The sequence below is a fragment of the Heterodontus francisci genome, chromosome 12, assembly GCF_036365525.1.
Source record: "Heterodontus francisci isolate sHetFra1 chromosome 12, sHetFra1.hap1, whole genome shotgun sequence".
Classification (NCBI taxonomy): Eukaryota; Metazoa; Chordata; class Chondrichthyes; order Heterodontiformes; family Heterodontidae; genus Heterodontus; species Heterodontus francisci.
Genome location: NC_090382.1, coordinates 117,960,589 through 117,983,422, shown reverse-complemented (window position 1 = coordinate 117,983,422; position 22,834 = coordinate 117,960,589).

Below are 22,834 nucleotides of genomic sequence, written 5' to 3'. Positions count from 1 at the left end.
AATTTAAATTCCACTAGCTGCACTGGTGGGATTTGAACCCATGTCCCCAGGACAATAGCCTGGGTCTTTGGATTACTAGTTCATTGACGTTACCACTATGCCACCGTCTTCATGACAAAGATACCCACCCAAGTAAGATTTCCAGTGTTTTTATACCCCTGAGGGGAAGGAATGTGCATCTCTCATTCCGTAACCTGTTCTGCTTGTGACAGCTGATTTTGAGTGTTGAACTTGCTGAGCAGTGTTGGGAGGTTTAGTTTCACACCCTGCAGCCCGCCTGGTCAAATTTGAATGAAGCTGGATCGTCAAAATGGCAGGGTTCTTTTCGCTGCATGAACAGACAGATGCCCAGTGTACTCTGCCAGTCAGTTATCCAAATGTCCGAATCTACCCCATTGACTCTTCTGAACCCATCTCCCTCAATCACACACTGACCAGTGTTGACAGTGTTCTCTCCTATCTCCATGATCTTGGTCTTCCACGTACTGTTATAAAGTCCCACTTCGGCAGCTTTTGTTTCCATTCTCACAAAGAATCTTTCAGTCTTTTCAAGTGGGCATGAGGATGGCCATGTCACCTGCAGCTTGCGTATTGCCCAAACAATACCAATGCCTTCGACGACAGCCGTCACTCTTCTTGTCAAAGCATCTATGACAATGCAGAAGGGAAGTGGGGATAGTGCACAACCTTGCTATACACTGATAGCAATCTTAAACCGTTCCATGTCTTCACTATTAAAAGCAGAAAATGCTGGACACACTCAATACATCGAGCAGAATCTAAAAAAAGGTCATCATTTACTGTTTCTCTCTCCACAAATGCTGAGTATTTACAGCATTTTCTGTTTTTATTTTAGCTTTCCAGCATCTAGAGTATTTTGCCTTTTGTATTTGTGTCTTCACTATCTGTATGAATGCAACACTGTGCCTCCTCGTCCCATTTCATTGCCCTTTCCACTCTGGCTGGAGTCATATTAAAGTCGAGTGCCTAATAAACTGAGTGGATAGCTTACGTATAATCTCCCAGTCCAATTGTTCTCATGGCTACCACCAGGCTCCACGTGCTGATTGTAGGGCTCAAGTCCTCATAGTCAAGTAGAAAGTCGGCATCTGATACACGTCAGCCTTTCATAGACCAAAGGAAATTTCTCTCCCTTGTTGCTCCTCTCAAAGAGTTTGCTGAATTTTTTGTACAGTTTGTGAAGGAATACTGGGTTAATCATATGCAAATAGGGGCTTCTGCATTAATTTAAACCTTGTGTGGCATTCAACAAAATTACAACTATAGAGCCTCAGGGAAGAGAACTTTGCATACTTAAGTTCTGGAAGAGCTAGATGTCCTCATTATTGATGACACCAAGCATAGCCATCAGCACTTTAGGCAGTGCCGTGTATGATTATTCCAGTGAAACACTAACAGATATAACCACCAGAGGTAACAGTCTCCTGGCTTAACAGGTCAGTCAGGGCTGTTGAAACTTGTACTGCCAACCGACCTTATCACAGCAATGAATTTAATTACATCAGCAAATGCAGCAACTATTCTGTGCCTGCCATGTCCCACAGCCTGTGACGAAACAAATGATTGGTCAATTTATGTTCTGGTGGCATGTGTTGTGAGATAAATACTTGCAGCAGGTACAAGGTCAATTTTACAAACAGATAATCAAACATAGTGCTGGAAGTTTGAAACAGTGTCGCACAGCTGTTTCCTCTCGATCGAAACAGGGAAACTTTAGTGCCCAAACCACCTTCTCATTCATTTGCATCATCATTATACTTTACAACAGTGTCTACACTTCAAAAGTGCTTCATTGGCTGTGACGTGCGTTGGGATGTCCTGTAGCCGTGAAAGGCGCTAGATAAATGCAAGTCCTTCTTTCGAGTCTTTAAGTTCTTCAGATTCCATTTTTTTGCCATTGTATGCTTGAGCTCCTATTTTACAGTTGAGAATAGTATAGCTGGAGTTGGAAGAGGGTCACCCTTCTGCTTGGGGCTTGTGCTTTACTTCAGCTGTGTGACACCTCACCCACTGCACTTTGTAAGGAACTTCTCATGGAAGGACTAATTATGCTGGTTGACTCTGAGGTTTGACTGACAACCTGCTGGGCTTCTGGTGCCATGTATTTCAAGGTCCTTGTTACATGCAGCACTGTAGCAGCTGACTGGTTCTCACTGTGCTCTGCTACCTCCTTCCCTGTGTGTGCACCAAGTGATATGGGGAGGGGAGGAGAGGGGTGGGGAGCGGATGGAAGAAGAGGGGAGGGGAGGAGAAGGAGAGGTGGAAGGGGGAGGGGAGGAGGGGGTAGGGGAGGGGAGGGGAGGAGGGGGGAGGGGAAGGGACAGGGAAGGGAGGGGTGGAGAGGGGAGAGGAGGGGTGGGGATGGGAGGAGTGAAGATGGGGAGGGGATGGGGAAGGGAGAGGAGGGGTGGGGAGGGATGGGGATGGGAGGGGTAGAGGGTGGAGGGGGAAGGGAGGGGATGGGACGTGAGAGGTGGGGCGGAAGTGGGAGGGGAGAGGAGAGGAGAGGAGAGGAGGGGAGGGGAGAGGAGGGGTTGGGGAAGGGAGAGGTGGAGGTGTTTGATCTTCAGTCCTAGAAGTTGGGTGTCTCCTCTCCCGAATGATCCTGGAATGTAATTTCAAAACTCATCATGGCAGTTTGAGAACTTGAATTTAATTTGAAAAATAAAATTGCTGGTATCAGTAAAAGTGACCATGAAGCTGACAGAATGTTGTAAAAACTCAGCTAATATTTTTTAGGGAAAGAAACCAGCTGCCTTATATTTGAACATGTCCAACATGGATGTGGTTGTTCCTTAGCTGACCTTTGAAGTGGCCAAGGTAGCCACTCAATTGTATCAAACTGTTACAGTGCAGATATTCAGTACATCTTGACTTTCATATTTTTACAAACTCTCTAAGGGGTACCCTATATAGAAAAGTAGTATGGGATTTGTTTTTAGCATTAAAATTACATTTTGTTTCCTGATTTGATGTTTAACACATCTCCAGTCTGTGGCTTATATTATCCTGAGTTCGTGCATACAAATACATGAGAATGGAAGAAATAGGGAGCTGGAGGAGGCGATTTGACCCTCGCGTCTGCTCTGCCATTTAACAAGATCATGGCTAATCTCTACCTCAGCTACACCTTCCTGGACTATCATTGATTCCCTTCAGCTCAATCAAGATATTTTTGTGTCGGCTTCAATTATTGAATTCTCTGGCTTCTTGGCACAACTAGGAATGGACAAGTAATGCTGCCTTTGCAGCAACAGTCATATCTTAAGTATGAGTTAAACAAAAAATTGGAAGGCCAAAAAATAGGAAGGACTTACTTTAGATGAAATCAATGTGATCAGAGGTGATCTTCAATTCTACTGGCTAAGTGGAATAAAGCTGAAACAGAGAATCATAAATGCAATCGTTTCTGCTCATTATGTCACTAAGGTTCAAAAACTATTTTTGCTTGATTAGCGCTCCTACTGGCTCACAGTTGTTGGATTTCAATCAGCGATTTTTCCGGATTATAACCACTTTGTTGAATATTTTCAATTACACAGTGTGACAGTAGTTCAAACTTACATTGTAACATAAGTATCTTGTGATTTTGCCGCTGCTATTTCAATCATTCACATTTCAGATATACTAGATACATTTCAGTGATACTCCTGAGATAAAATTATTAAACCGGTGGTTAAACATTAAGCTGTGCATCTTTCATTATGCGGAGAGACTTTAGCTTAATGATAGCAATCTCACCTCTAAGTCAGAAGATACAGGTTCAATCCCAGTCCAGATACACCAGCCTATAATGCCCCTTTCTGCATGAGCTGAACCTTGCTGGTCCCATTTTGGAGCCTTTTCAATATATTTCCCACTATATGTGGCCTTTAAGTAGCTGCCCACCTTTAATACTGAGGGCTGAAATTTGTGAGTGCATCGCAAATTGCAGCAGTACACTCTGCTTCAGGCATGGATGCACTGTCGCTGAACCCCCGCGATATTTCACATGGGGGCTCATTTAAATGGAGGGGCCGAACGACCGCCCCCAATGACCTGGAGGGGGTGGCTGCTCAGTCCCTGGCAACAGCATCTGGCACCACCGCACAGCTGCTGCCGTTATTTTTAAAGGGTTTCAAGCCCTACAGGAACAATTGAAATTTTAATTGTAAATTTGTGTGAAAAACTAAATAAAATCTGGAATTCCCTCTCCCACCCCCACAATGTTTGTTTTTTGGCCTACCCATCCAAAATAAAGTTAATTCCCAATCCGAACTTCCACCCCCCCCCCCAGCCCCGAACCTCATTATCTTTGCCCTTCAACCCCTTCCCATCATCCCCACAACCAATTACAATTGTTCTCCCCTCTCCCCCCGGCCCTGAAATTGTCACTCCTCTGCCCTCCGCACCAGTGTCACGCCTCGAATCTCTGAACGGAGTTCCGAAGGCGTGAGGGTTCTGGCTGTCAGCCGAAATATCGGTATGGGACAGCCATCGCTAACAGGTCGGTAATTATTCTTTCATTTTAATCTCATTTGCATATTAAAATTAAAGTGGACCGCACCGAGGCCTTGCTGCCGTCGGTAAAATACGACGGGGCTTTCTTGGCATCGGAGGTCGTGGTGGGCCTCTCTCAGAAGAAGTTTCCGGGCCCCCTCGCCATGACTTTCGACGTCACAGGGCTCATAAAATTCAGCCCCAAGTTTCAGCCCTTTAAAGGCTTATGTTTCTGATTCGCAACAGTCACTGCACAAGATTTCAGGTGTGCAGGGAATGAACATCGAAGCTTAAGTAGTCCGATCCTCATCAGTCAGGTTAGACTCCATCATGCGAGCCTTGAAGAGAGCAGAAAGTGACATCTGTCTGTTGTTCCAATCAGCCTAGCGTGTTTTCCCTCAGTTACAGGGAAACGCACCATCAATTCCAAAAGGAAAATTATTCCTAAACACTGGATGTTTCCTCCTGTCTCCTCTTTTATTGCTGGGGTCATTGTCAGTACATTTTTCAAGTACTCACCCATTCGAGGCATAAATGTAGAATGAATGATTGTATTCCATCACTGCAATCTTGTCAATGCTTTATTTCATTCTCTCAAAGAGAATTGCCACTGCCTGCTGTGAGATTATGAATAAACACCTGCTTTAACTTTTTTTTCCCAACACCGTAACGCGACAGCAGTCCTTAACCTCCCTCAGTAACAGCTTCAATTTACTGAACGTTGTTGATGTGAAAAAATATCCTAAGGTGCTTCACAGCTGGATGTAGGAAATGAAATTGGATGCTGAGCTAAGAAGAGAGTGATTAGGAAGAGTAGAATAGATGGATTGTGAGAAGCTTTTTAAAGGTGGATAGAAAGAATCAATGAGGTGAAGAGGTCCAGAGCTGAATTTCTGAAGAATCAAATGAGCCAGCTGAAGATTCCAGAGCCAAAAATATGTGACCCACTGGTGTATTACCACCATAACTTCACATTAGATTGGGACCTAGATATCATAGGTCCGTCTGAATGACCAATCGGGAAACTAAAGGGATTGGCTAGAAACTTGGATTAATGACTTGCTGAAGGAGCTGAGCTAGTTAAAATTATTCTGGGAAACTTGACCCAGCTCAAAGATATTATTCAGACTGTGTAGAAAGCTACGATGTATTTTTGCAGATAAGAGAGGCAGTTAAGGATAAGATAGCTGCTTAGCCAGGTCTGGGAAGTCTAGGCAACAGTACCCATGGGAAAGAGAAAGAGAAAATGTCATGAAAGCTTGTTTTTGTCAGCGAGAATGATATAAGAACAGCTATTCTAAAGTGAACGAGAGGAGACAGAGCAGAGATAGATCAAAGAACACCTCGAATGTAAATGGTGAATTAACCCCACATTGGAGCAATTTTGGTCATGCAGAGTTTTGAGATGCACTTCTGTCAAACTGTTGTGTTTTAATGTTAATAAAACCAATTAATTAGCAAAGTTTAAAGCCTTGCTTGATCTTACCTCTGATTTCCCTAAAAGGTAAAGAGATGTCAAAGAAAACTCTACACCAGAATGGCCTGTTGAAAATGGGAACTTCACTCATCCAAAACAAGGCCATCAGTGTAAGGGAGATGGGCAGGTTTCGGGGAGTACTTATCTGCCAATAAGCAGAAGGAGGATTTACCTGGGTGCTCATGACCTGGAGACTTGAAGAAAACAAATGTATTTAATACACAGAAGGGATAATTGGAGGAAGGGTCACTTGGGACTAATAACTTCTTTCTAAGGGGATGTGGGATTCTGGTACCTCCCCAGGATCTGTGGCCTGTTACTAAAGACAGTTAACTTAAATACACCTTAACGACACAAATGGTGGAAAGTATAGCCTCATGGTGAGGCTCATACAAAAGAGAAAGAATTGCCACTCCTGAGCTATGTCTCAATCAGTGCAAGGATATCAATGGAATAATCTACAATGGGACTATGAATGGCAAAAATCTCACTCACAAGTGATTGAATGTTCCAAGGAAAATGTGGAGAGGGCTGGTGATTGTTGATTCAGTAAGGGAATCTGGACGGCAAGCAGTGGAGGAGGTGACTCGGATAGGGAAGAGGATAGAATAATTAATCTCTGGGAATTCATCGGGTGAGATAGGCGGCAACAATGGATGATGAGGTAATTGGAGTTGCTGGTCTGGGGAATTCAGTGGTGAATGCTGTGATGGATCCAGTGAAGAATTTCAAGGGATGCACAGAATAGGAGACTTGGGTTTGTTGAGCAGACATTCAAACCTGGAAACATAACATGAGAGAAGGATCCTGAAGAGTGATGAGCAGCAGGAGGAATCAAAGAAAGCATGGCATTGGGAAAGGGGAAATGGTGAAGAATGGCAGGACTGGCTGACAGATAAAGGAAGACAGAGGAATGTGGATGCCCTGAAACAGGAACATGTGAGTAATGGGCTCAGACCCAGTGCTGTAGCCAAGGTACACACTGAGGGAATATTGGTTATAAAAATAAGACAAAGAAATGGGCAGGGCCAGGAAGCGACTTAGTTATAGAGGGGAGTCCAAAGTAGAAAAACTAAGGAACAGAAGGCAGCATTGTAATAGAGACCAGTTAAAGACAGGTAGAGTGGCCAGGAACAGCTCCCAGGTGCTGTGTGAAAAGAGTCATTTACAAACCAAGAAATGAGATGAAGTCTCCCTTCCAGCTGGGGTGGATTGATTCTTTGTGTGGATTTTGGGAGTAGGATTTGACAATGGCGACGAGAGGCCTGATCCATTAAATAGGTGGAAAACGAGCAATCTGCGGACAGCCTATGGCTTTTCTCTCTGCTTCCCTCGGTATTGATGCCATGCAACCCTGGTTTATACACCAAAATTATCTGTGCGCTTGCTGAAGCCAGCTCCCTGCATTGTTAGTCCAAGGGACCGATATAAATGCCGATGGCATGGCGAAGGGTGAGAAAGAGGTAAGTTCGACCTCACAATTTCTGGGATGCTGCTACTTCATTTCTGTTAGTCAAGAGTCTTCAAAATCTACCCCCTCTCGTTTTCAACCTTTCCTGCACTGCAGGCCTTGACCTTCACCTCAGTTATTCCACAATAAAAATTTGATGATGGAATATATATTTGATCTCCATTCCATAGGTAAATAAATGATTGATTTTTCTCTCCAAAGATAAACTGGGCATAACTAGTTGCAAGTTCTCCCTGTGTCTGTGTGGGTTTTCTCCGGGTGCTCCGGTTTCCTCCCACAAGCCAAAAGACTTGCAGGTTGATAGGTAAATTGGCCATTATAAATTGTCACTAGTATAGGTAGGTGGTAGGGAAATATAGGAACAGGTGGGGATGTTTGGTAGGAATATGGGATTAGTGTAGGATTAGTATAAATGGGTGGTTGATGGTCGGCACAGACTCGGTGGGCTGAAGGGCCTGTTTCAGTGCTGTATCTCTAATCTAATCTAATCTAACTATATAAAATGCCTCACATGTTTTGTTTTCAAATTGAAGAGGTGCTGTTTGACAAATAAACGGGGTCATTAATAACGATGGCTTTTTACAATCTGAATACTTTAGGCTGTATGAAAAGCCCAACCTGAAAGAAAGTATCCAGCTAGTGGGTTTCAGGAGAGAAAGTGAAAGGAGACACAGGTGCTCCAATGGACCAGAGCTCGGCAGCCAGCTGCCTGAATCTATCACAGGCAGGTAAATGCTGAAACAAGCCACTTTCATCATTATTTCAGCATAAATCTTCCAGTGTGCGAGAAAGAAGCAGCAGAAGCAATAATTTAGTCCCCACGAGCACTGAAAGTAGATGCTGAACAGAGGAATCTGCGATTTGGCAAGAGGGAGAAAATTCTGCTCCAGCAGTTTTCAAAATGGGTCGCGAAAAAAAATGATTTAAAAAAGAAACTTTACGAGGCAAAGGTTGCTGCTTCTGTTCGAAAACTGCAGCCAGGATTTTCTGCTTCTGCACTCCAATCCCACGATTATTTTTGTATCTTTTCATTTTAACAGATGGAAATTTGCCACTCGGCAGTCTTTGTGCCCCTGAAATGACATTGTGGGTTATTAATGTCGCAGCACAAAATTTCTCTTTCTCCTTCAATGCAGCAACATCTCCAAAGGAAATTTAGACAAACATGATAAGACGTAAATGTCAGGACAAGATTGTCAGTACGTGCAATGACATATCAGGTATCATTTCAAGGCCTGTGATGATTAAAACAATATATATTTCTTTAAGGGAATAGAATGATTCACTCAGTCTCTCTCCAGTCGAGATTTTGTTTCCCTTGCTGTGTCAGCCATTGCTCAGTGGGTAACGCTCCTGCCTTGGAGACAGAAGGTTGTGCATTCAAGCTGTCCATTACTTCAACAGTTTCCAGTTTCCTTTTTACCACGGACATCCAATCCCTCTACACCTCCATACGCTACCAGGATGGTCTGAGGGCTCTCCACTTCTTTCTTGAACGGAGGCCCAACCAGTCTCCATTCACCAGCACCCTCCTTTGCCAGGCTGAACTTGTTCTCACATTGAACAACTTCTCCTCCAAATAAAAAGGTGTTGCTACGGGCACCCACATGGGTTCTGGCTATGCTTGCCTTTGTGTGGGATATGTGGAACATTTTTTGTTTCAGTCCTACTCAGGCCTCTTCCTTCACCTCTTTTTCCATTACATTGATGACTGTATTGGTGTTGTTTCCTGCACTCGCCCTGAACTGGAACATTTCATTGACTTTGCTTCCAATTTCCACACTTCTCTCACCTTCACCTGGTCCATCTCTCACTCTTCCCTTCCCTTCCTTGGCCTCTCTGTCTCTATTTCTGGGGATAGGCTAACAACCAATATTCACTGTAAGCCCACAGACTCCCACAGCTAACTTCACTACACTTCCTCACATCCTGCTTCCTGTAGGGACTCTATTCGTTCTCCCAGTTTCTCTGTCAAAACATCTGTTTGGACAATGCAACCTTCCATATTAGTGCTCATGACATGCCTTCCTTTTTCCTCAGCTGAGGATCCCCCATCACCCCTAACCATGGTTGACCGGGCCCTTGACTTTGTCCGATCAATTTCACGTGCTTCTACTCTCACCCCTTCCCCTGCCTCTCAGAACCACAATAGGTTTCTCCTGGACCTCAGCTTCCACCCCACCAGCCTCCATATTCAATGGATCATCCTCTGCCACCTCCAGCATGACACCAAACACATCGTCCTGTCCCCTCCCCTTTCAGTATTCCGAAAAGACCTTTCCCTCCATGACACCCTGCTCTACTCCTCAGTCACCCCACTAACACGCTCCCCACTTTCCCATGGCACCTTTCCATGCAAGTGCAGGAGATGTAGCACCTGCCCTTTTACCTCCTACCTTCCCACCATTCAGGGCCCTAAACACTCCAAGTGAAACAGCGATATATGTATACTGCTTTCAATATAGTGAACTGTATTCGCTGCTCGCAATGTGCTCTCCTTTACATTGGGGAGATCCAACACAGACTGGGAGATCACTTTGCAGAACACCTCTGTTCAGTCCACAAGCTTGATCCTGAGCTTCCTGTTGCTTGCCATTTCAATTCTATACATTGCTCCCACTCTGACCTTGGCCTGCTACAATCCTCCAATGAAGCTCAACACAAGCTCGAGGAGCACCTCATCTTTTGACTTTACAGCCTTCTGGACTCAACATTGAGTTCAACAATTTTAGATCACAACCTCTGCCCCCATTTGTTCAGTGTTTTTGCTGGTTCTATTTTTTCTCTCTTGTTTCTTTCTTCGTGTTCAGACAGCTGCTGTCCTGCATTCACACCTCACCTAGGCACATCTTTTGTTTCTTTACTGTCCCATTACCACTGTCTTTGACCTTTTACCATGAAACCTTTTGTCATTTAATCTCTCCCGCCCTCCACCCAATTACAAACCTTCTCATATGGTCTTCTTCCCTTTCATTTGCTGAAAATCTATTACATTTCTAACTTTTCTCAGTTCCGATGAAAGGTCACAGACCTGAATCATTAACTATGTTTTTTTCTGGACAGATGCAGCCAGACCTGCTGAGTGTTTCCAGCATTTTCTGTTTTTATTTCATATTTCCAGCATCTGGTGAATTTTGCTTTTGTGTGACTAAAACACCTGATCTGGTCATTATCACATTGCTGTTTGTGTGATCTTGCTGTGCGCAAATTGACTGCCACGGTTCCTACATTACATCAGTGACTACGCTACAACATTAGTTCATTGCTGCAAAATGCTTTGGGACGTCCTGAGGTGTGAGGATTTTGAAGAAGATGGCAAGGTTTTTCAATTTACTGAGATGGTGAAGGGAGTTTTGTTCCTGTTGGAATTTCTGGAGGATGGAATTTCAGCTTGCAAACTTAGCATTCCATCAATTGCAGGATGAAGAAAACACACAGGTGCCACAGTTTCCTGGCAAGAGGTCCAGGTAAAAACGGGCTGAGAGCACTTTTAAGCAAAGGTTTTCTATTCCATTACCCCAACATTCACTGTCATCTGAAGAAGGGTTCTGAAGAAGGGTCACAGACCTGAAACGTTAACTCTGCTTCTCTCTCCACAGATGCTGCCAGACCTGCTGAGTATTTCCAGCATGTCTTGTTTTTATTTCAGATTTCCAGCATCCGCAGTATTTTGCTTTTATTCACTGTTATCTGATTGAGTTGGTGTTGGTTTCTGTTTCTCAGATGACCTGGACAACTCATAGCTGCTCAGTAAGAACCTGGTTTGCATCTTTCTGGTTTGGAGATTGCTTATATTTTAGGACAACACAAAATGAGAAAAAAAAACTGATATTCTCACTGTTAGTTTCTCTACTTTTAATTAAATAAATAAAAATATTTTTGATGGCCCCAGCAGTTAACCTTGCTAGCAATTGAGGGGGTGGGGGGGGAGCTGAGCACAAAATGCTACCATCTACTGATTAGTCTGATGGGCTTTCCTTATCTTTCTTTTCAGATGTTATTACGCAGGTGAAGAACCAAGACCCAGAATGCTGCACACCAAGGTTGAGCAAATATGAGAGAAACTGGGATAAATAACTTGAAGACTATGCCATGCAAACAAATTACATAGTCTACAGCACAGAAACAGACCATTTGGCCCAACTACTCTATTCTGGTGTTTCGGCCCTGAATGAGCCTCCTCCCACCCCCTCCTCATCTCACCCTATCAGCATATCCTTCTATTCCTTTCTCTCGCATGTACTTATCGAGCTTCCCCTTAAATGCATCTCTGCTATTAGCCTGAACTGCTCCATGTGGTAGTGTTACGACCTCAGTAGAGACCGTTAACTTTAAAACTAGAGAGATGAACTCCGCAGACTGATTAAAGAATTACACAACAATTTACTGTTGTTACAACCTCTGAGAGAGCATTAGTGAAAAATATGAGATATGAACTCCCAAACCAATTGAACAAATTACTCAAGATTTCACATTTTACGACTTTTATTATAACAAATAAACTAAAAGAAATCCCCAATTAACTAAATTGTGCTTTGTAACGAGCTGATACCCCAAATTACAAATAAAGATATTTTCTTTACTGATTGAAACACCTGAAAACCTTAGTCTACACTTATACATTACACTGTCCTTTTTGATGACAAAATCCTTTGCAGCTAAAAGTCCCAGATTCCTCCCAGTTGCAATGGGTTGGATCTCCCAGGCATCTCAAAAATCAATATTCTCTTTGCTCACTCTCCAAACACTTCCGACCTGAATGCCCATGAATAATGTGACTTCCAGTGATCCTTTGGGTCTTTTACTTCTCTGCAAGCTTCAACTTTCAAAACAGGCTCAAGTCTTCACAGCCTTTCACTGTATAACTTCAGAGAGCAGGCGTTTTCTCGCTCTCTCTCTCTCTCTCACACCAGCTGCCACTGCTGGGTATCTTCTCTTACAGCTTGCCTTGTGGCCACACCCCAATGGATTCCCTTCTGTTTGCATTCAGAAAGTCTGTTAAATTTATCTGGGCTCAGAAGTCAATCGCTTATTATCCTGCTCTCAAATACAGCGACCTAGATTCACAAAGCCACTTGGGCCTTTCTATTGTCCTCAGGTATTAACATCTGCCTGGTTCATTTGCAATTTCCCAATTAATGACTCCTTGTTTTACGACCCAACAGTCTGGCTGGGCAAAACCCATTGTTCTTCAGGTGTTAGAGGCTGTAATCTCTGTTCTTCAGAAGACAGTCTTTGATCTGTCCTGGTAACTGGTCACAGAGTGGAGGTGAGGTCAGCTGACCTTTCCGACTCTGCTTGAACTTTTAAGAATCACAATTTTTAAGACAGAATCATGTTATAAGGTTCAATGTTCATAACAACCAATCTAAAATTCAACATTAACTAACTAGTATTTAGTAGGTGCACTAAATTACTGAGAAAGGTATTTCCCATTAACTTATTAATATACTCGAAAACCCCACACCAAATTTATACGTTACACAGTGTTCTCACAAAAAAGGTATCCTTGCAGTTAAAAGTCCCAAACTCCTCCCAACTGCAATAGGTTGGATTTCACAGTGTCCTTCTCAAAGCAAACATCCTCTTCGCTCACATATTCTGAGCACATTCAACTGGATTACTTTAATAAGGCAATCTCTGCCGACCCTTTTGGTCTTGTCTCCTCTGCACAGCCTTTTGCCGCATTCAGTTGTGCTGTGCTGTGTTCTTAAGTCTTCATTAAATGATAACAGCAGACTTCATATTCAGATTCAACACAAACACTATTTTTTATCTTACTTAGTTACATTGCATGATCTCAGGTCCAGGTCTTTTCCTCGCTGGTGTGTACCTGCTCTTTGCAAGCCATGTGTTGAGTGTGTCTCTCAAAATAGTGTCTCATCCTTATATATGTACAATGATGCCATCCGTTGTATCAGTGGCCTGATCTCTTAAAGGTTCGGTTTCTTAAAGGAGAAGTCACCACTCAACTACATTACAATACCCACTTCTTTTAACTTTAAAGTTTCCCCTTTTTCTTGAAAGATTATCAATTGAGCTCTAGCTGCTTAATCATGTAAAATTATATTGAACAAAACTTAGTTGTACAGAAGTTTGAAACTTGGAGGAGAGAAGTTTCAGGCACATCACCCTCAATACCAAATGTTTTTCCTGCTTAGCTCCATTATCACTAATGCATGACAGTCTTTAAATCAAACAGGTAATGACAGAATCACAGAATCACGGATTAATGCAGTGCAGAAGAGGCCCTTAGGCTCATCTGCACCGATGCATTAAAACACCTGACCTGTCTACCTAATCCCATTTTCCAGCACTTGGCCCATAGCCTTGAATGTTATGACGTGCCAAGTGCTCATCCAGGTACTTTTTAAAGGATGAGAGGCAACCTGCCTCTAACACCCTCACAGGCAGGGCATTCCAGACCGTCACCACCCTCTGGGTAAAAAAGTTCTTCCTCAAATCCCCCTTAAACCTCCTGCCCCTCACCTTAAACTTGTGACCCCTCGTAACTGACCCTTCAACTAAGGGGAACAGCTGCTCCCTATCCACCCTGTACATGTCCCTCATAATCTTGTACACCTCGATCAGGTCACCCCTCAGTCTTCTCTGCTCCAGTGAAAACAACTCAAGCCTATCCAACCTCTCCTCATAGCTTAAATTTTCCATCCCAGGCAACATCCTGGTGAATCGCCTCTGCACCCCCTCCAATGCAATCACATCCTTCCTATAATGTGGCGACCAGAATTGCACACAGTATTCCAGCTGTGGCCTTACCAAAGTTCTGTACAACTCCAACATGACCTCCATGCTTTTGTAATCTATGCCTCGATTGATAAAGGCAAGTGTCCCATATGCCTTTTTCACCACCCTATTAACCTGCCCTTCTGCCTTCAGAGATCTATGGACAAACACGCCAAGGTCCCTTTGTTCCTCGGAACTTCCCAGTGTCAGGCCGTTCATTGAATACTTCCGTGTCACATTACTCCTTCCAAAGTGCATCACCTCACTTTTCAGCGTTAAATTCCATCTGCCACTTTTCTGCCCATTTGACCATCCCGTCTATATCTTCCTGTAACCTAAGACACTCCACCTCGCTGTTAACCACTCTGCCAATCTTTGTGTCATCCGCGAACTTACTGATCCTACCCCCCACATAGTCATTTATATAAATGACAAACAATAGGGGACCCAGCACAGATCCCTGTGGTACGCCACTGGACACTGGCTTCCAGTCACTAAAACAGCCGTCTGTCATCACTCTCTGTCTCCTACAGCTAAGCCAATTTTGAATCTACCGTATCAAGTTACCCTGTATCCCATGTGCATTTGCTTTCTTGATAAGTCTCCCATGTGGGACCTTGTCAAAGGCTTTGCTGAAATCCATGTAAACTACATCAACTGCACTACCCTCATCGACACACCTGGTCACATGCTCAAAAAATTCAATCAAATTTGTTAGGCATGACCTCCCTCTGACAAAGCCATGCTGACTATTCTTAATCAAATTTTGTCTCTCCAAGTGGAGATAGATTCTCTCCAGATTACCTGTTCTCCAATCCTCTGGCACCTCCCCCGAGGCCAGAGTGGAATTTAAAATTAGGGTCAGAGCCCCTCCAATCTCCACCCAATCAATAAGGTCTCGCTGATCTTCTCTGTGGATCTTGCAGTATCGATCTCGTCTGTGCTTGATTTGGCTGAGCTGCTTCTTGAGCTGTTGCAGGTATGAATTCATTGACGTCGTCTTCATTACTTTCTTCTGGAATTGTTTTGGCAATGACTCTTTGGAAGAAGGTTACCTTTCTCTTCACAATGTAGTTTCTTCTCTTCGATATGATCATGTTTCCTTTTCTCTGAACTATCGTAAGTACTCTTGGGTCAAATGGCGAACTAATTTTCAATGTTTTCTCTTGCCAAACCAAGACTTTGTCTACTTCTTTTATGTTGCTATCTTTTGCAGGCATCCGGCAGTCTGCATGAGTCTTTATCCTCTGTTTTTCACTCTCGTCTCTATCCCTCAAGCTTTCTGTTGAACGTGTGTACTGTTGAGATGATGTGAACTGTGGCAATGGATACTTCTTCGAGATGTCTTCTTTTGACAGGGAGTTCTGTCCTCTGATGGTGTTGATCGTGATCAGCTTCAATTCACTGGCAGTGTCAAAACGTAGCAAATTTCCCTCGCTTGAGTCTACAATATGGAACTCCATCTGACCTGTGGACCCATGGATGATCCCTCGGACCGGTAGAGGGGTATCTGATCTATTGGAGAAGATTTGAGATATTGATTTGTTCAATTGCAGTTTGGTTTTCTCCGTTATTCGTGGAATGTCAGGGCATCCATTATGTTGACTGTTGCTCCTGAGCCAATTACTGCAAATTGTCAAATTACCTATACACATGGGCAGGTGTCAGTACATGTGCTTGCAAGCAACAAGAATCTTTTTTTGTGCTGTGAAGATGTAATCTTCCTTCTGACATTCAATTCTATTAATGTCTTGTGGAGGCTTTGATCAGCATACTCTTGCAAAATGTCCCATTTTTCCACAGGCTTTCCACTCCTTTCCACTCGCAGGACTAATTTTGTAGTGAGGACATGCACCTCAATGATTGCATGATCAAACACAATGTGATTGTGATCTCTCTGTCTTGGTCTTCCTTGACATGCCTCAAACCTTTCTCTGGGTTTTCTCTGTGCCCTTGTACTTGGTGTGTTTCTCTGGTGAAACCTTCCTCTTGTGGCATTCACAGATTCTGTCAATGATCCTGACCTGGCCTCAGGAGATTCTCATCTTATGTTATTTGCCTTTTTCCCTTCTAAGAATTTAGCTTGTCTTTCACTAGCTTCTGGTTCTGTGAATATCGAGTAGCCTTTACAAGTTTAATGATTTGTCCACTCTAAAAGCTTGCCTTCTTAGTCTTGGTGATTGGCAGGTCATAAAGATCTGGGAAATGATTTCTTTGCCCACAACTGTGAAATTGCAATTCTAGCTTAGATTTCTGAGTCTTGTCACGTAGTGGTCAAATGTCTCACACTTATCTTGTTTTGCTTGCCTGAAGAAGAGTTATATCCAACTCAAAACATCAACTCTGTTTCTCTCTCCACAGATGCTGTCAGACCTGCTGAGTATTTCCAGCATTTTCTGTTTTAATTTCAGATTTCCAGCATCTGCAGTATTTTGCTTTTATTTTGTTGCTCTTCATTTCTTCCTTTCAGCCACCAGACCTAGGAAAGCCTCTCAAACATATCCAGATCAAAAGTCAATTGTCATTTGCCTTTGACAATTCTCAGAGACCATAAGTCTGACCATAACAAAACCACCTTCCTTTACTTTGTTAAAAATTATAACTCGAATTTGTATTTTAGAGCTGCTGGCTTCCTGTTTACAACCTAAGAGTCTAGGAAAGCGAAACCCATTGTCCTTTAGGTGTTACAACCTTGTACCCTGTTTTCAAAGGGTCTTTGATCTGGGTTCCTTGTTCTCATGGCAACCAAGACCTCTGGCTTGTCTCTGGGCAGATTTTGAATGAAGTCACTTGTTTCCTCCAAATGTCCATTTTGCACTGCATTAAAGACCACAGTTTTTAAAACATAACCATATACAAAGTCCAGCGATCAAAAAAGGTAGCAAGTTCCAGATTCTAACCACTCCCTTGGTAAAGAAATTTCTCCTGAATTCGACATTGAATTTATTGGTGACTATCTTATATTTATGGTTGCTAGTTTTAGATTTCCCTCAAGCTTCTCTACCTCAACCCTATCAAACCCTTTCCTAATATTCAAGCCCTCCATTAGATCACCACTCAGACTTCTCTTTTCTAGAGACGAGTCCCAGCCTGTTCTGTCTTTTCCTGATAGTTGTAACCTTTGCAAATTTTGAGTTTTAAAAGCTAGTAAATTCTAAGATGTGGGGTAATCTTTGCCAGGTAATTTCTCTGTTTTTGTGATGTGTAAAATGCAAGGATTTCAAAGGAAAGAAAGGTTATATCTGCTCAAAGATAAAAGCCAGTTCTTCAGTGGCATCATTGTCAGTATTTTGATCACGGGCTCCTATGTTCTCAAGAATTCAACTTGTAACTGTCTCATTTAAACACAAAGGTGGCACCCTTTCGTTCCTTTTGTACAGTTCTGTGAAGAGCTGTATAATAATAACTTAATTAACATCAGTCAACATGCATTCAGAAGGGAAATACCCCTGCCTGACCAACCACCTTGACTTTTTTGAGAAAGTGACATCCCAAGTCGACTGTGGAAACTTCTGCTATGTGTTGTATCTAGACATCCAGAAGGCATTTGACAAAGGCCTACATGACAGGCCATTAGTTAAACACAAAGCTGTGGGGATCTGTTTTAAGCCTTAGGTATGGATGAAAAATTGGCTGAAGGTTAGAAAACAACAGGTACTCGTTGGAACATATGAACATACAAACAAAGATGTACAGGAATAGATTCACTGGTGCATCCAACCTATACCACATAACTGTGATGCGATGTGCATCACTATATATACTCCTCATCCTATCCAAAAGCCTCGAATCCAATGGAAGAGGCAAAAAGATGGATAAAAACCCAGGTCAGTTAGACAAAGCAACAAATGTGGAAAATTATTCTTCGACTCCCTTAGGTGATCAAAACTAGTCCAGGAAGTTACTCTGGTCCTCACTACAGTACCTACCTATTGTATTTCCACTCCAGCCAGAAACAGTGCCAGTTGTCCCTTGAAGAAACTTGATGAATCAATGTTCACCACATGTGAACACTGGGAGCCAGCTGTCTGGGTCCACTATTCTCTGGGAAAAGGAACACCTCCTAATATCTCACCTTGTTCTGGCCTTACATAACTTGAGAGATTATGACGCCTGGTCCTCCCTGACTTATTTAGTTGAATGGAATTTAGGCATGTTAAATCATAATGACGGTAGTACTGAGTGTTGCTCAATTGCTGGGAACACTGCTCTTTCTAATTTACATCAATACCTTGGATTCAAAAATCAAAGCAAACTGGTTAAATTTGCAGATTCTATTAAATCTGTGCAGGGCGGAGAAATAAGAGGAGGCTTTCAGCAATTACAGAATGAGCGAGACAAAGTATATAAAGACATGAGGAAAACATTTTTCAGGCAGCGAGTGGTTAGGATCTGGAATGCACTGCCTGAGGGTGTGGTGGAGGCAGGTTCAATCGAGACATTCAAGAGGGAATTGGATTATTATCTGAAAAGGAAGAATGTGCCGGGCTATGGAGAGAAGGCGGGAAAGTTGGACTTGGTAAATTGCTCCTTCAGAGAGCCAGCCCCGACACAGCAGGTGAAATGCCCTCTTTCTGTGTGCAGCGATTCTGTAATTCTGTGATAAGGTGAGCAAAATAATGACAGATGTAATTTAGTTCAGGAAAATATGAAGTATGACACACAGAAAGAAAAAGTGGCCAATATATGTTGTTGACATAGCAAAGGATAATGTTAGTGGGCTCGACAATCCCATTTCCAACCAACGCAAAACCAGCAAAATAAGCAAATCAGATAAATCAGATAAGCAACAAAACCGACAGAATGTTGAAAAGTTATCAAAATAACAATGGCAATTTGCATTTATATGGCATCCTTAATAAAGTAAAACATCCCAAAAGGGCAAAACAGTAGAATATAACTCAAAAGGAGCTATGATCAAACAGTGCAGTGTGCTAACCAAACCAGATTTTCAATACTGCATTCAGGTCACCAAGACACAAGGAAAACATTGAAACCATGGAGGTCGTACAAGAAAAGCCACCAGAATCATTCCCAGTCTAAGAAGAACATGCTACTTCAGCCCTTGATAGGAGATACCTGAAAGATGATCTTACAGACTGGATTTGGGGGATTGGTACATTAGCGGTTATGGTAACAACAACATATTTATATAGCGTTTTTTACATAATAAAACGTCCTAAGGTGCTTCACAGGAGCATTATAAAACGAAGTATGACATCAAACCACAAAAGGAGATATAAGGCCAAATGACCAAACAGCTTGGCCAAAGAGGTAGGCTTTAAGGATTGTCTTACAGGAGGACAGCAAGGTGGAGAGGCGGAGATGCTTAGGGAGGGAATTCCAGAGCTTGGGATTTGTGCAACTCAAGGTGCAATCACAAATGGTGGAGTGATTAAAATAGGGGATGATCAAGAGACCAGAATTAGATGAATGTTAATATCGTGGAGGTTGTTAGGCAGGAGGAGATTACAGAGATAGGGAGGGGCGTGGCCATGGAGCGATTCGAAAACAAGGATGAGAATTTTAAAATCAAGATGTTGCTTTATCAGGAGCCAATGTAGGTCAGAGAGTATAGGGGTGATAGGACAATGGGACTTAGTGCAAGTTAAAACACAGGCATCAAAGTGTTAGATGACCTCAAGTTTATGGAGAGTAGAATGTGGGAGACCAACCAGGATTGTCAGGATCAGCTGAGACAGGAGTGAAGTCGGGCGTTGTTACCGAAGTGGATATAGGTGGTCTTAGTGATGGCGCAAATATATGGTCAGAAGCTCATCTTGGGTCAAATAGGGCACCAAGGCTGCAAACAGACTGGTTTAGTCTCAGACTGTTGTCAGGGAGAGGGATGGAGCTGGTAGCTAGGGAACAGAGTTTGGAGTGGGTATCAAAAACAATGGCTTCAGTCTTCACAATATTTAACTGGAAGAAATTTCTGCTCATCCAGTACTGGATGTTGTATAGCAGTCTGATAATTTAGCAACAGTGGAGGAGTCGAGAGAGGTGATGGTGAGGTACAACTGGATGTCACCAGCGTACATGTGAAAACTAACACTGTGCTTTCAGATGATGTCGCTGAGGGGCAAAATGTAGATAAGAAATAGGAGGGGACCAAGGATAGATCCTTGGAGGACACTAGAGGTAACGTTGTGGGAGCTGGAAGAGAAGCTATTGCATGTGACTCTATGGCTATGATTAGATAGATAAGAATGAAACCAGGTGAGAGCAGTCCCACCCAGCTGGACAACAGTGGAGAGGTGTTGGAGGAGGATGGGTGTGGTCAACCGTGTCAAAGGCTGCAGACAAGTCAAGAAGGATGAGGAGGGAAAGTTTACCCTTGTCACAGTTACATAGGATGTTATTTGTGACTTTGAGAAGAGCTGTTTCAGTACTGTGGCAGGATTGGAGGAATTCAAACATGGAGTTCTGGGAAAGATCAGCACAGATTTAGGAGGTGACAACATGTTCAAGGTCTTTGGAGAGGAAAGGGAGAGTGGAGATGGGACAGTAGTTTGTAAGGATCATGGGGTCAAGCATTGTTTTTTTGAGGAGAGGATAATGATGGCAGATTTAAAGGAAAGAGGGGCAACACTAGAAGAGAGATAACCATTAAGAATATCGGCTAGAATGCAGACCAAGAGAGGAGGTTGGGTGATCAGCAGTTTAGTGGGAATAGGATCGAGGGAGCAGGAGGTGGGTGGCATGGACAAGATGAGTTTGGAGAGGGCATGAGGGGAGAGAGGAGAAAGATAAAAGTTCAGGGCCGGGGCAGGGGCTAACTTCAGAGGAAGTTTGGCCTGGTGGGTTAGAGGAACGGAGGGACGCGGCAGAGGCAGCTGGTCGGATGGTCTCGATCTTAGTGACAAAGAAGTTCTTGAGTTCCTCCTTATTGTTGGAGGTGAGGGTGGTGGAAGAGGGGTTTAAGAAGATGGTTTGCAGTAAAGAAAAGAAGCCAGGGGTTACCTTTGTATTTCAGAATGATCCTGGAATAATGAGCAGTTTTAGCAGATAAGAGCAGGGTCCGATAATGTTTTGAGTGGTCCAACCAGATCTGGTGGTGGATGGCTGAACCAATTGTTCACCATATCCCTTTAAGTCTGCATCCCTTGGACTGGGATAGTTACCCAAAGTATGTGAGTTCAAATCCTAAAATAGCAAGTTGGAATGGACCTGAATTTGGGGACTAGTGCTGGAATAAATTGACCATGAAACTTCTCAGATTATCAGTAAAAATACAACTGTATCACTGATGTCCTTCAGAGGTATTGGTCTGGCCTCCACTCGATTCCCGTACCAGTCACATGGTTGACTCTGTCCTCTAAAGTTATGTGTGAAACTAGTCAATTATAAACATGGTGACTGTGTTCAGTAGATGTAGACTTGTTAGCAGAGTCTACATCCCAAGATTAAAAAATAAGATTTTAAATGGTATGGAAAAGGTACGTTTGAAAATCACTTGAAATTGATTTATGAGAGTAAGATAAAGGGGTTACAGATTTAAACCAGTAAACAGTGGTCGACACATGAAATAAACTCTTGGATGGAGTGATGGTGATGAAAACCTTGAAATCATTTTCCCATGCCTAATGAAAGGTCATCAACCTGAAACATTAAATAGGATGGATTTAGTCGTGCTGGTGGGGGTCCCAGTGCAGGGCCCAAAAGGCTAGGGCAACCAGGCCTCAGCCTTTTGGAAACCCCCTCCCCCCGGCACGATTCTATGGCATTCGGGCACTTAATTGCCTGGTGCCAGGATCCTTGTCCTTTAAGGAGGGGGATGTCGCCTCCAACAGCTGCTGGCCAATCAGAGGGCCAGGAGCTCAGTCGTAACAGCAGTGCCACCGGGAGCAGTGCCACTGGCAGTACTACAGGAGGCCTGAAACCTTGTTTCACTGGGTGACTTCCCTGCGTGGGGTGGTGGGGGGGGGGGGGGGGCGCCACCCCCCCGCATCCCCCCCTCCCCCCTGCCGCTGTCTTAATCCCAGTGGCGGCAGGAAAAGGCTGTTGACTGGCAAATAATCGGCCACTTAAGGGCTTCAATTGGCCTCTGAGTGGGAAGGCCGTCTTTGGCCTTGCCCGCTCCTGACTTAATCGCAATGCGACTGGAAGTCAACGGGCCCTCTGCAATTCAATGAGCCATCTCCACTTCCTAGCCAGTCTCTGGGGAACCATTAAATTCAGCCCATTAACTTTGTTTCTCTCCACAGATGCTGCCAGACCTGCTGAGAATTTCCAGCATTTTCTGTTTTAATTTCAGATTTCCAGCATCTGCAGTATTTTGGTTTTGTGATATTATGACTCCCGTTGCTGTTGTTACTCAGTATCAATGTTTGAGGGTCATTTGTCGACTGTCTTGTGCGAGTCTTTCATAGCTCAAATGTCAATTAGCTGTTTCTTCTGCTCAGTGAATTTAGTAAACAAGCAGAGATTCACTGCCACTGCTGTTCAACATGGTCTAATTCACCCAGTAATTAATCCCTGGTGACTAAAATAAATGAGTTGATTACTGAACAAAGAAGGAACATTGTCTTCTAATGACGTTAAGGATTCATATCATACATGCAATGTGTACACAATGGCAGAGGGAAAAACGAATGATTTGGTTGCACCAGAGTTTATTATTGGACGAATAAAGGGATATG